Raw genomic sequence first — 14,500 nt, 5'->3', positions numbered from 1 at the left:
ATGGGAGCTGTAGCAGCAGCTTGTTGCATGATGAGGTTCCCCTGTTCAGGAAGGATGGAAAACAGAGAATTCAAATATTTGTAGAAATATAAAAAAGCATCTCTGTAACACAGAAAAGCCATTGACCTTCTTTCCATTACCTGAAGGAAAAAACATTTACTGAACTCTTTCTGTTGTGCTTTCCTGTGCTGCGGACTTCTGCGCTTGCAGCGGTGCCGATGGGGATGCAGGAAAGGGGGGGCCGGGGCTGTGAGCAGCGGTCCCCGTCCTGCTGCCTGCATACCATGGCAGCACCCTGCCCTCGGTGGCACGTTCTCCAGCGCTGTGCATGGGGACAGAGGTGTGGTTTGGACATGCCAGCGACACACATCCCTCAGCCCTCCTCCTCACCTACCCCAGAGCCCCTCTGCCCATCCCAGTGTCCCCCAGAAATAAAGGAAAAAGCACAAGTGGATTTACACTCAACAGACCCCTGTGCTGTCCCCTGTTGACCCATCTCGGTTTGGATCATTCCTTACAGTTTAGTTCAGGAAACTCAGGATCAGGTTTGTGTGTGCAGAGGAAGAAGCTCATTACAGCTTAATTGCTTGTATTGCCTGGAGCAATACATCTGTACTGATACAGAGCAGCACAGAAATGTGCTATCCATTAGAGCAAAGCTATTAGTCCTCTATTATAACGGTAAGGTTTACTATTTAATATGTAGACTGTATTTGCCATCATGCAAGGCAGGGCATCCTTTAGCTCCCAGTGGCAGCCCCTGCTCATGCAGCCGCCTCTGGAGGCAGCTCTGTGCGTGCCATGGGCCGTGCCCGACTGGGGATTTTTTAGCATATGTGAAAGACATAAACATGGCCTGTCCTTATGGAGAGAGCTGCTGGCGATACTAGAGCACTCCAGCATCCCGTGGCCCCTGGGGCTCCTCCGAACGAGCCCGTGCCTTCTGCAGCCTCTCCGCCGGCCCCTCTCACTGCCCGGGCTTAGCTGCAGTCCCTGGGGGGACGTGGTCCCCCTGGATGTAATCCTGGCATGCCAGAGGGCTGGCAGCTCCCCTCGTCATGCATGGCTATGAAACGTAACGTGAATTTGGACTTCCTAGTGCCAATCCCTGAGCTCAGCCTGCCCACCACAGCTCCGGCAGTGTGCCAGAAGAGCTGCAGAAATGCCTCCCTCTCCTCTGGAAGTCAGCGGTCCTCAGCAGACACACGGCACGCGGCTGTGAGTGGCTCTGACTCCTCCCCTTGCAAATTTTTAAAAGTTCTTTGCAGTCACTTTTGCTGCTTTTAAATGCTGGGGCACTCAGGCCACAGCCTTTGTCACCCCCTCAGATTTTCCTGGAGAGATTACAGTTTGATCAGTTAGGTTGGCAACTCACTGCCATGCTAAGGCTACTGAATTTTGTAGCCGAGGATGTGTTTAATGTGCTGTTACCACTGGAAACTGTGATGGATTATGTGCAACAGCAATGGTACGCAACTGAACAACCAGGTAGTTAATTACTGCAATTATAACATTTTATGAAAAGGAATTGCATTCATGGTCGTTCATTATGATGATGAATTTCCCACATTTTATTACTGGTCATCTGCACCACTCGTATGACAAATGGCCAGAGTCCCATACAGGAAGAAATCCCTCCCCTTTCCTTCCCTCCTGTACATGGAGGAGATGGTGTTGTTAATGTGACAGTGTTTAATTTCTCTGGTGTCCAAGTTAAATATTTATATTCATTTGTACATATTACATCTGGGTATTCTGTTACACATTGCGTGGCTAGCTTTTATAGATAAATTTATAGTTGGCTTTCTATGACCAGTCTAATACATATAAATGCTGGTCTCAAATCTGTGGAGAGACTAGGGAGTGAGATATTTTGGCAAATTGTGTAGAGCAAGTGAAATGACAGGAATTGGAAAGTGGGAGTATTGCTTGGTACAAGATCCTTGACTCTTGCCGAGTGATAAATTCTGCAGTACTAAATAGCTGGCACATTATGTTACATGAGGTTGATGGGTGCAAATTATCGGCTTGGTTGTTTTTAGACAGAATGTTATTAGCTGTAGGGAAATATGGCAAACAGCCAGGAGCAGAGCGTGAACTTCTGTGTACATTGTCTTGAATTGCAAAAGCAATTGTGTGTGCCTATTCGAATTGGCAATAGGAAAGTCACTACCAAAGCTATATTTAAAGTGAAGAGATCGAGCTTTTTCCAATACGGACCTGAGACCCTGATCACATGGAGAATATCAGAATGCCACATTAGTTAGAAACAGCCTGTAATCAAATAGCTGAATTTCCCATTGAGATCCTAATACGCAAGAGTCAAAAAAAGGATTGCAATTATGTGGTATGAAAACTTAGAGTAATAAATATTTCAGAGAGGATATTGAGCTCCATAGTTCAACCAGTCTGAAAAAAATCAAGGTGAGACCTCTTAAATGGATGGATAACCCCCTGCCCTCCTGATGTGCTGGGAGATTCCTGCACCTCCTTTCCATGTGCTGGATGCCTCCCATAAGCAGAGGTTGATGTTGGGCCAATTCCTTGTCTGGGCTGGCTGCTTGTGTTTTCCTTTTTTGCACTGACCTCCAAAATGTGCAGTGTTACGCCAGCTCATACATATACAGCATCCCGTTTTCATAGTAATTTATTTTTGGCAGTCAGTGTGCAAAAATTCTGAAACCAAATGATTAGCTCAAAAACGCCTGTAATGTGAATATTCAGCAATGGAAAATTTTCCCCAATCTCCTCCAAGCTGAGTAACATTGGAAGTCACTGTCTTTTTTCAGTCCTGAATACGACTCAAGGTCTTCTGTCCTCGTTTCTGAAGGTCTGCACCTATAGCCCCAAGCAGATTATTATCCCAGCGATGTTTTATTCATCGTAATGCTGCCAAATGGAAATTAATTTTTTCGTGTTAATGAGTAGTAATTTGAGCATTCTGAAAAATCCTAACCTATGGAGAAGCAAAAAAGTATCAAGAAAGAAAAGAAATGAGTGCCAAAAATGAAGGAGTCCCCGTGCCACGGATGACAGGTTATTCAGCGACGAGGGTCACATCTCCTCCAGGGCACAGGGATACAGGGCAGGGCACTCACAGCCCTGTCAGCGCGCGAGGGTGCTCTGCAGGTGTGCCCGCAGCCCTGCTTGTGCCGTGATGCCCGGGGAAGAGCGGCTCCCAGACGCCGGCTGGGTTGTAAAAGTGACTGACACCACTTTTACTGACTCTCCTGGACGTCTTGTGCCAAAGGCATTGAAAATGCACTCTGGGATTAATATCAACGGTATCTTCTACACGTAAGAAGTTAATAATTTATTAGTCTGCATGCTCGGAAGGCGACTCCAGAGACCGATACGCACATCGGCACAGAAGTGCACAACGTGAGCTGCTCTTTTCCCCCTGGCCATGAGGGCTTTGCTCTGGTGTCCATCCCCCTTTGCAAGACCGGCTCTGATGCTCCTTTATGCACATTTTCCTGCTTCCCAAATAACGCTGGCTAAGCCTCAGATAAGTTATTAACTACAGAGCACAATGGCCACTGTTAAAATGGGTAGTTTTCTTCCCAGGAGGAATCAGAGCTGCTGCATCCTTAGTCTTCCCTGCAGAGGTCCCCTGGCTCAGGAAATACTGTTGAGACTGGTGTCTCTGCTGCTGGACCTACTGCTCTGCTGAGCCATACCTGCTATGGTTATTTATATTTTAAGTAAAAATTTGAAATGTATCATATGATTCCTGACTAAAGCCACAGTTTGCCAGCATGCTTGTGGGAATCATGAATTTCCATCGGTTAAGAAACAGGTGTAGAAGGGTGTTTGCTGCCAGATGGAGCCAACAGGACTCTTGCTTAATGAGGTTGCTGATGGCCAGCCAAAGCCCAGGGAGCACATGTCTGGGTATGTGGCTCACTCAGACCAGAAATGGGGCAAGGAAATGCAGAAATACTGTTGAGATTAAAATGATGCCTCAAGGTGGCAATAGAAGCTACAGGTGAAACAGGGCATGTGCTCACAACGGAGGTGGTGGCATGGTGTTCTCTGTGGGGTGGGTATAAGGTAGGTGTCCACTGAAGAGCAAGATGGAGGAAACCTCCCCAGCATACTTTCTGTCCGTGGAAACCGTTAGCAGAACAAAAAACATTATATAAAATACATGCGAGTGCTTCTCTGCGAAGCCAGAGGAGTGAAGGCTGCGGCAAACAGAAGAGCTGACACGGAGGACTTTTGGCGCTGCAAGTGCTCCACTTCACATCCCAGACAGCCTGGCTGTGGAAAGCTCTTTTGAAATCTCTTTGAAAAACATCAGTGTTGTATCCTGTTTGGATCAAATGAGGAAAACGTTCTCACCGAAGCATTCTGAAATTCATGTAAATGAGCTGAAATGAGGGCTGAGGTGTTGTCTCTGGTGCTGAGACGAGAGCTGCTGAAGACGCTCTGCTGAAGCACGGCAGGAGTGCCAGGTTGGTCTGGTCATTTCTTGAGGACTGGGAAACAGGGGTTTGAATTTAATTTCTGTTCCCTGGTGGCCGGCGTTTGTTTAGAAGCACTGAACTTTGAAATAATGAGCGTGTGTGGAAATGGTTCAGAAATACTGGGTTTCTTCATGCATGTCAGTGACCAAATATTAAATATACAAGAAAACTGAGAAAGCTTTGACGTGAGGTTTTGAATGTAGCTCATACAACATGAGCAGCGCAGCTGCTCTGCTTCATTAGCAATCACAAACGTTTCATCCATACACTGCCACTAAATAGCTTGTTTTTACAGAAAAGTGGCCCTCTGCCACCTGCCTTATCAGCAAGGAATGGCTTAAACAGTGTTTCCTGATAGAGGTACGGCTGTCACTCGTTGCTGGTTGGAAGCTGCCTGCTCTCCTGGCAGCCACCTGGGCTTCTTCTAAGGGCATCATCAGCAGAGTTGTAGTTCAGCAGCTGATGATGAGAACTTCTCCTATGGTTCCTCAGAAAAGCAGACGTATTCATCAGTAGGAGTGTTTGCTCAAAGAATAAAGTCACGCAAAAATGTGGTGTGATCCTGCCAGCTGGGCTGGGTTGTGCAGTCAAACAACTTGAAAACATGTTCGCTGAGAAAACCCCTTCTGAAGGAAGCAGAAAAACTTCTCCGTACGGAAACCGCGTGGTTTTGCCAAGCTGCAGCCAGCTTGTTTTCAGGACATGCCAAATATTTGTTCGCAGTCAAGGCAAACATACTGATCTGGTGTCAATAAATGTCTTGATTCAATTCAGTGTTTGAAAACACTGTGTTGGCCACAGCCAGCTTCGTTGGTGCCATCAGCGCCGGTTCCTACACAAACTGCTTGAACTGTGGTTTTGTTTTGACATAACTTACAAGATCATTTTTTCATCACTACCAGTAACTGCTTTGGGAAATCTCTGGAGTCTATAGTCACACAGACTTACTGCATTAACATTGTATGCTGTAAGAAATCGTACTGGATTTTGTTTTCCTATGGAGAGGTCTGGTGTGGCTTTGTGGGTGATGGCTCTATGTAAAACATATTCTGGGCTTGAGGAAAACTGGCTATAAAATACGTTTTTACTGTTACAGAAATTCATAGCCGTACTCCTCAATTTCTGCTGGGTTTTTTTACTTGTTTAGCAGTAACAATGTTTAACTTTTTATTTTAAATTTCCTATGTCTGTTACCCTTCATGAACATGTGTTGCTGTGTGCCTCTGCAGTGAAATTCAGCATAAATTCCCATGCCAGAATGGCCGTCTTGTAACCCAGCTGTTACCCAGCACCACTACCCTGCTCCCGTTTCTTTGCCGAAATAACCCTGCCATGGGACGAAATAAATCTAACAGCATTTTACCCGCCCCAGGTAGGTAAAATCCCCCAGTGTTATTCCAGCTCACCCGCAGGTCGGGGAAGGCTGGTCCCCGGCCGTGCCTTCCCACAGCAGCAGTGCAGGCGCCTTCCAGCCGCTGTCTCAGCCCTGCTGTCAGCTCTGGTCACAAAGTGCAACGTACCTGCTTCCCACCTGGAGGCAATTTGCACGGGGGACCCGCGTAAGCCCCAAAGACTTTGGGAGCCGCTGGCAAATGCCGGTGAGTGCTACCCGACACTGCTGTGAGCTGCTGGGTACATTAAACGCTTGGATGCTCCATCAGGTCACTCTGCTCTGGGGCAGCTCCCCTTAGGTGGTGTTTTCCTTACGTGTTCGTATCCCACTAATGGTAATTACATAATTTCTCATTTTTCTGCATTTCCTCACATGGGTGGAAGCAGCCCTGGAGCCTCCTGGAGAGCAGAGGAGGACCCAGGCTCTGCCCTTGGTCCTCGTCCCTTCCCTGGTGCCAGGACCCACAAGAAGCTGCTCAAGGCCATGAGCGAAGGGTAAATCACTGTTTAGACTAACTACTAGGTGACAGCACACATTTTGTTAGTATCAATGTAACTACAGGCTTTGATACAGAAACGTTGCTTATAGCTCTTGTGAAAGAAAGTCTGTTTGCTGCATTAATTCCCCAATGACAGATTAATTTCCTTCCTTTATAATAATTATGGCCATGTGACCTGTTACTGTATGACTCGCTCATTCAGTCTGTCACATACGACACCGTGGCCTGATTTGCAAAAATGCTGAGTGACCTGCAGGCTCGGTTGACTTCAAGAATCTCACAAGTATTTCAGAAATGTAAGCACAGAGCTGAAATTGTTATTCCTCCCCTGCCCCCCCAACTGAAATAGGAAATCCAAGTGGCAAGTTAGGAGCTTCTTTTTGTTCAGCACCTTATTTTGGTACCTATACAGCAATTTAAGATTATTAAGTTCCTTGGCCAGAAAAATAACTGTAGGTGTCCAGCTATCATCATGAATATATATATATATACAGGTGTCAACCCGAGACTTTGAAAATGCCCAGGCTGTACTACAGTGTGCTGATCTGTTCGTTCCTGCAATCAGATACATGTTGGGGATTTATATAAAAAAATGTATCAGATATTTATACAGAATTTGTTAGGGAAGTCTGTCTCTGTGGATATTGCAGGTTACACAGTGCTCCAGCTTTACTGGGGAAAAGTAAACCTTCAGTTTAGTAAATCATAAAATGGGATCACTTCCTACATCGGTACAGGCTGAATCCAGTCCTGATTTAGACAAGAGAACTGACATCTCCTGGTAGAGCTGTGCTCCATTTTGCAGTCTTCATATTTTGAAAAATTGGCTGGGTTAGGTCTTGTCCTGCAAATTGTTATGATGTGAATATTATTCATAGAAACGAATATCTCTGTTGGCATGAACGAGACATTCGTGTTATTGTGAACTCTTTGGAGGACAGGAGTCTGCAAGTTCAGCTCAAATATCAGAGACCGCATCTTGAACTTTTTGTTCTATGGAAAAAAAATGATTGGTGTAAACGTATAATCGGTGTACTTCATGGAGCTGGTAAATGGCAATATGCAGGATCTGATCCTCACCAGCAAATCACAGTGCACTTGTGTACGTGGAGAAGTGAGTTTTTCTCCCAGTGATTTGACATGCTGGCAACAGTAGCACACAGTAAGATTTCCTAATAAGCACAGAGACTTTCTCCTGCTCTTGTTATAGATCCTTGTGCTTTGTTTGCTGCGTAAATTTGTATCACATGTTGTGAGACCGAGGTGGGATAAGGAGGAGTGTGTGCACGTGCAGTTACATTTTGCTGTAGCTAGCCCACTTAAAAATGGATGAAGAAGGCAATTTGAAATTCATAATAACTAAATGGCATTAGAGCTAGCTTTTAGGAGCTTTGGCATGACTCACTGTGCACAGACTTTAAAAAAAACAACAAATGCAGTATCATTCATTCCTTTTGCTATTTTGAATTACATGGGGAAAAAAAAGTCTCATCCAGAACCTATTGAAGTGAATGGGATGAATTCATTAATTTAAGGTGATTTTGGTTTATATTTTAGGACCTTACATAAGAGCTGCCTACGTCCTCCCCCTTCCCTGAACAGTTGGAGGAAAGCTGAACACGTGCTCCCGTGCGTAGCATGTCTCTTCTGTGGATGAGACAAGTGAAGTTAACAGTTGGTTAATTCATCACTTGACTGCAAAAGGTTGGTGGAATAACGTACTTGAGAAAGACTAATGGGTAAGACAACACTGGTTTGTGCCACAAACTTTGGCGGGTTACAGATTAATACAGAGGGCATGGTGTTTTCCAGATTTTTCAAAAAGCTGACCTTTTGGGATTGGTCTAAAGTAATATTCTGCCTTTGATCTCTACTTGTCCATAGTAAGAGGTAATTTCTGCAGCTTTTAATATGTTTTATTTCTCATGCTTTAAAAAAAAAAAAAAAAAAAAGCCTTTTCAACTCCATGTTTCTTGAGTGAGGTTCATTTAAAAAGTGATTGAGATTAAAACAGAGAAAAAAACTTCCTGGGCATGATTTTGAGACTATTGCAGGCTTGCTGCAATGACTGCTGCCATCAAGGCATGGACTTGCTGCCTTAGACCATGTCTCAAAGACTTCTTGTCCATAGAGGGAGTAAAACTTAATAAGGGGGTTAGGGTATTAGCAGATGATCTATCAAAAGAAAGAGCGCTTGCTCTCCCGTGACAGCCCCACGCCTGCTGCCGCAGCTCCCGTGCCACACGGCTGGTTGGCGTCAGGGGACGGGATCAGGGCTCTGCGTGTTCCCCTGAAGCTGCGGTTTGGATCCGGCAAACGTATGGGGGATGTTGCATTTTATTGGTGTTGCCCTAAATGACCGCGTAGCTCTGAACCAGCTGTACTGAGGCGCCCGAGCCTGAGATAGCCGGGCACCGCGGATGCTGTGGGTAGATGGGATTGTGCTTCTCTCCTCTGCGCTGATCTCTCAGACGCTGGAATTGCCCCGGGAAGTGTCCTGTCCTCCGGGAACGCTCACAGCTGGGAGAACCGAGCTGCATTTGAAGCCTCTTCTGTTTCCCCTAAGGAATTTTGCTTGTACAATCAGAGCCACAAAAGGGCTGTAGCACTCAATTTCCTTTGATGTAAGAGATATTTATTAGTATTACTCACATGTAAATAGGCTTCCCTGCTCTCGCCTCTAAGATAGAGATATTGCTGCCTCAGAGACACAGAGAGAGGATTTGAACGATTTCCACATGAGAAATCCACTTGGATGGTCGTTTATCTGAAAACAAAGCTGGTTTCTAAATTCTTGTTTTCCACAAGTTTACTACTCCTCTGCTCTTACTTCTTCAATTTTCTTTGTAAATACAGATTGACATCCGTAAACTTTCTGCCTATTAAAATTGTGCCTTCGTCAGCATCTCTTCCTGCAGGAATTTTGTGTGATAAGTTCTAGGAGCTATTCTTTGTCTTCCAGAAGTCTAATCTTAGACAACAAACAAATGCAGACAAATGCTTTTGCAGTCTGGAAAGGCATAAATAAGTAACCTGTACTTGTTAAATTAGGCACTGTAAAAATGCTGAGCTTTAAATCATTGTCTTAGTAATTATTGTCATCATTGTCATTATTAGATGACATAAGATTTTATTGCTGATAATTTGGAGGCTTTGATAAATTTATTTGAACTGACTGCTCCTTTGGCTAAGAATAATTGCTTAAATTCCTCTCATGGGCTTTGCTTCTATAAAAAGATTGTTGACCTTGAAGCTTTTACTTGATTTTGAATACTTATTCAAATGCAAATACTAATAACCTAGAGAGAAACATGTAACTTCCTAAGTAGATGTTCCTTTTGAGTTCTGGGGACCTTGTACAGAAAAATAAGTTTTTGTTTGCATTGTCAGAGACCCCCAGCCTCTCTCTTAATCTCTTTTTTTTTCAGAGTAGGAAGGTAAGGGTTTCTTTTCATAAACAGATGTTGATGGCGTTTAAATGCTTTGACTGCTGAAGATCTGCACTGTGTTGTTTGATGGACCTATTGGCATTTGTGTTGTTTTGTTTGGATTATCCTGTTCAGGAAAGGGTATTATCAAGGGCAGTACTGTGTACCTCCTGCATTGCTTTTTCTTTCTGCAGTTTACCAGCTCTTTTAATACTAGAGGTCTCTATGTAGTCCTTACAGTAAGCTTTTTCTCTTAATTTTATTTGATGAAGAATAAGCGTGGGCTTTTGGTGCTTCGTCAAGAGTAATAGTCTCAAAATTACCAAAAGCAAATGTAAGCCTTGGTTTTACCTAACTAGGTCTCTCAAAAATGAGATTTCAGGGCTTTTGAGACAATTTCGTGATAAGCTAGAGCATCAAAGCAGAGGTGGGGATTTCCCTGCTCTCCCATGGGCTTGCTGGGTAATTTTTGGCAAGTTACATCTACGTCTCTGAGCATTTGTTTCCCCATATGCACGGAGGTCATAGTGCCAGCTTTCTTGGTGAACCAATTTCAGTTTTGCTGACAAAGCAGTGGGCACTTTATTTGTAGTAACTGCATGTTTAAGTGCCTTGCTTGTTGGAGCCTCACTGAGATACTGACCATCTCCGAGTCCTGCTGCAGCTTCAGCTTCAGGCGCTCCTGACGCTCCCCAGAACCTGCTCAGCACTTGGCACTGCTGACTTTCAGAGGCAGGAGCAGCAGTTTTGCAGGGAAGGTTTGCATGTGGATCGGACTGTTATGGGATGAGAAAGATTTATTTTACTGTGTTTTCTGTTTTACTTAGTTAAAATTTTGTGGATCCTGAACTTTCAATTTGCTGATTTCTGTAAGGACAACTCCAAGGAGCATGATACAAAGACTGTGCATCTGCCCCCCAAGCATCTCTGGAGTCTTCTGCAGAGATGTACCACTCTCCTACACGGAACATGATAATGCCATGAATGCAGGTGAGAGGCATTGGTGAATAAACCCATAAGGAGAAATGGCTGGATTACGAGAGAAAAGCTTTTATTTACATTACAAATGATAAGAAGTGACAGAAGTCTTAAAAAATATGGACGTAAGAATTTGAGAATTTGTATGCTTACTGAATTGCTGTCAGGTGCAGCAGCCTAACACACTCCGTGAACGTGATCTTCACTAGAGGATCTCATGGAGGTGTTCAAACAATTAAAACTCAGATATATTTCTTTGGTAGTGTATTCATCTTGTCCAGTGAGAAGAGTGTTTGAAAGCTCTACAGCAGACAAGAGAGGTCTGGACAGACAGCTAATCAAAGACTTCTAAAAACAAGCTCCAAGTTTGAGAACTGATGTAAATTGTAATGCTCCAGGTTGTGGGCACTTCTTTGAGAGGAAAGGGTGTGAACTGAGTGTGTCCGTGTGTTTGTGCATCTGTGCTGGTCGGTTCCCAGCTGTGATTATTTCAAGGTGTTTTGTTATTTCTACATGAACACTTTTGTTTCCCCCTCCTGTAGTTGCTGTTGGAAAGAGGCAACGGCCAGGAGTCTGCTGCAAGCGGGCCATTTCACTATTCACTTCCTAACGTTGTGTTGCATGAAATAGTGTGCGTTTGGGTGATGTACCTATTCAGCTGTGGTAATAACAAAGAATGATTTAGGAAATAAATTAAGAAGAAAAAAGAGTTGGATAACAACATATAATAGTGCCAGGCAGCGTAAAAGACTCTAGAGAGCTCCGAAATGTCATGGTTTCATGCAGTGTGCAAATAAGGATGAAATTGAAAATCAGCTATTTTAGGAAAGGTAACTCTTAATTTGCATGAAATAATAATCAAATAATTATCAGGACACCTTAAACAGCAATATTGAAGGTCACTTAACTGCACAGAATGACACAATACAATAAGGTATACCTGGTATAAATTTTTAAGAAGAAGTATAATTACCGATGGGATTTGTTAATTTTTATTTTGAATAATCACATGTATGTTTCTGTATAATAACTGACTTTGGTCTGCAAACATCTAAAAATGTTTGACTCTTAGATGGTTCTGTAGTATTGAACTCCAAGTCTTAGCCTGAAACTGTTAGAAACTGAGGCAATGCATGATAGGGCACAAAGACTTTCAATTGTTTTTAATCAAGCAAGTAAAGATTAATGAGTCCAATGACAAAAAGACTTCTTGTGATGGCTTGTAGGCTCTGGTGGATAAAAGGCCAGATAAGTCAAAGTCGTCTCATACGTAATTTAAAAATACTCCTTTGTTTATGAAAAAGAGGACAACTTTGTTCAGCGAGCTACTAAAGTGTTTTTCGTGAATTGCAGACCGTAGGAGATTGCTTCCAAAGGGCCATTATTACAATATGTCAGCAATGATCCTGACTGCTTTGATGTTCTCCGCCTAGCTCTCGCTTTCCTTTCCACGAAAAGGTTGTAATCTTGGCAGCATACAAAAAAAATGTGTCTGGTCAAGTGTGGTGCCAATGAGATGAACGTGATGGTCAAAAAGTGGAAGGCCATCTGTTTTAGATGATTTTTAATGGCGGCACTAGCGTGTCAAACTTCTCGGCTCTAGAATCAAAGCTGAAATAGGTAATAAAACTATTTTGTCTGTTTATGTTAATTAATTTAAACTATGGATCCTATATTAGGCTGAGACAGAAATTTGAGTATTATACCAGTAATATGGTCTCTAAGCAGTATGTTTTTTTCATTATTGTTCTTCATATCCGTGCCTCATATGATCCTTTTATGAGAGTTAATGGCAAATACTCTTAGGTAATAACAGGGGTGCAGGTTAGTTATTCAGTAACTAGTGCTAAAGAATGCAGTGTTTCCACTCCTGGTACAAAAAGGCTTCGTTTTCCATCATGTCATTAAACATCCTCACTTAAGAGTCCTGAGAATGAATCATTGCCTCTGATTTAGGATCATCAAAAAGCACATAGCTTCTGCCTTTATTTAATTGACTTGTGATTTAATGTTAATGAAATCCATGTATCTCTGTTCTTATACTTTAAAATGGAACTTGTCTGCTTACATCTGAGCCAGTGGAACCCAGCTGTAGTGCACTGTGATCGTGTATCTCTGCTGACGGTGATGTCCCACGCAAATCCCAAAGTGCTGAAGTCTACCGAGAGCAGCACATTGTGGTCTGGACACCGCGGGGTGCAGAATAAATCCGTCCTCGTGCAGACGTTCATCTGAGAAACGCTGCATCACTTCAGCTGTTAATGTTTAAAAACCTGTATTGGGTTTAAATAGTCAACTAAAAGAAGAGTCACTGTGTTAGGTTGCTAGAAATGTGGTTTTCCTGTGTGGAACAACCCTCTGCTGCCTGTATGTGCCTGGATACATGGCTGCTGGGGCTCGGGTGGGATGGAGCCGCAGGGGTCCCACACCCTGGGCAGAGCCCGCGTGGGAGCGAGCCAGGCGGGAAAGCAGCACTGCGACAGCTCGGTGGTGGTGAGATTTCACGCGACCGCTGCTGATGGGTATTCCTCTTGTCCCCTCTCCCGGCTGCAGCAGGGCTGGAGGATGCTGAGGCAGGAACTTGCGTATTGCACCCGTAGGGACTCCTGCTCATACAGCCATTCCTCGCTGGCTTCTGTGTACAGATATGTATGTGAAGGCTATAACCCTTTCAAACGGTACCTTGCTCTGCATGCCCGTACAGGGGATGTGTGGGGCCCTCACAATGGTGGGACGGCCGAGCAGTGAGCCATGAGAAGTCTTCTGTCACAGAGGGGCAATGGAGAATTTGGCAAGGACCTTTGCACCAAGGAATGTGGGAATCTGGAAGGGAGAGAATTATTCCCAGCTCAGAAAAAATGATTTAGTAAACAGACCGTAGTACAATTTAATAGCAAGGTGTTTATTTGCCCCATCTCCGGTGGGTGAGTCGTCCCTCTCGGCCCCACCACAGGGCTTGTGCTGCTGAACCCACCGCTGTCTTGGGGGGCAGGAGGGGGCTGCCCCCTGCCTTTCTTCCCCCTTTCCTCCCCCTTGTATTTGCATGCAATTCAGAGTGACCACAGGCTGCAGGAATGCAACAGCGATTCTTTTCTTCAAGGGCCAGGCATTTGTAGCAATGTTTGATTAATAATAATAGTAATAAATCCTCTCAACCTGTCTGTCTCCCACAGCTTATGTGAGCATTATCACAGAGACAAAAACGGGGTCGCTGGGGTTAATTAACTTGCTCCGGGCTGGTGTTTGAGCCAGAGGGGTCTTCAGTCAGGAAAACCCCACAGTCAAATGTAAGGAAATTAAAAGCGTTGCAGTCTCCGCAGAGACTATGTAGGCAGCCACAACAAGGTCACGGAAGGCACAGAAACAGCAAAATGAGAAATGCATGTACAAAGCACAAACAAATGAAGAGGGAAAAGAGAAAGAAAAGGTCTCTGGAGGAAGACAGGGGTCTATTGTGGGATTTAACTGAAAACTAACACTTTTTTGCTCTTTGTCCCCCTCCCCTCCATAGGTGAGGCCAGATCTTTGGGATACGTGGGGCTGCTGGGTTCACACCATCTCCTCCTGCCTCTGACTTGATTGCAGATAAGCAGCCTGTGTCTATGATAGGTCTCTTCATCCCAAAATATGTGCAGCAAAGTATGTATTTAATGTAATCAGCCTGTAGGCTATAGATCAACAGCATTTTCTGCTTTGTGCAGCTTCTCGAATGAGTCATGTTTTCCTCTTCATT

The 14,500-nt window shown here is 44.2% G+C and overlaps 1 long non-coding RNA gene across 1 annotated transcript in view; it reads left to right on the top strand.

The window, feature by feature from the left end:
* The window catches only part of LOC142415796 (uncharacterized), a 47,487-nt gene extending 41,718 nt beyond the window's left edge, over positions 1 to 5,769 (top strand). The window contains exon 4 of the long non-coding RNA XR_012777527.1: positions 5,699 to 5,769. This is a non-coding gene — a long non-coding RNA (uncharacterized LOC142415796). The remainder of the gene's footprint in view (positions 1 to 5,698) is intronic.
* The last annotated feature ends 8,731 nt before the right edge of the window (positions 5,770 to 14,500 follow it).

This window comes from Mycteria americana, chromosome 11 (genome assembly GCF_035582795.1).
Source record: "Mycteria americana isolate JAX WOST 10 ecotype Jacksonville Zoo and Gardens chromosome 11, USCA_MyAme_1.0, whole genome shotgun sequence".
Classification (NCBI taxonomy): Eukaryota; Metazoa; Chordata; class Aves; order Ciconiiformes; family Ciconiidae; genus Mycteria; species Mycteria americana.
This window is presented reverse-complemented; position numbering and strand designations above follow the sequence as displayed.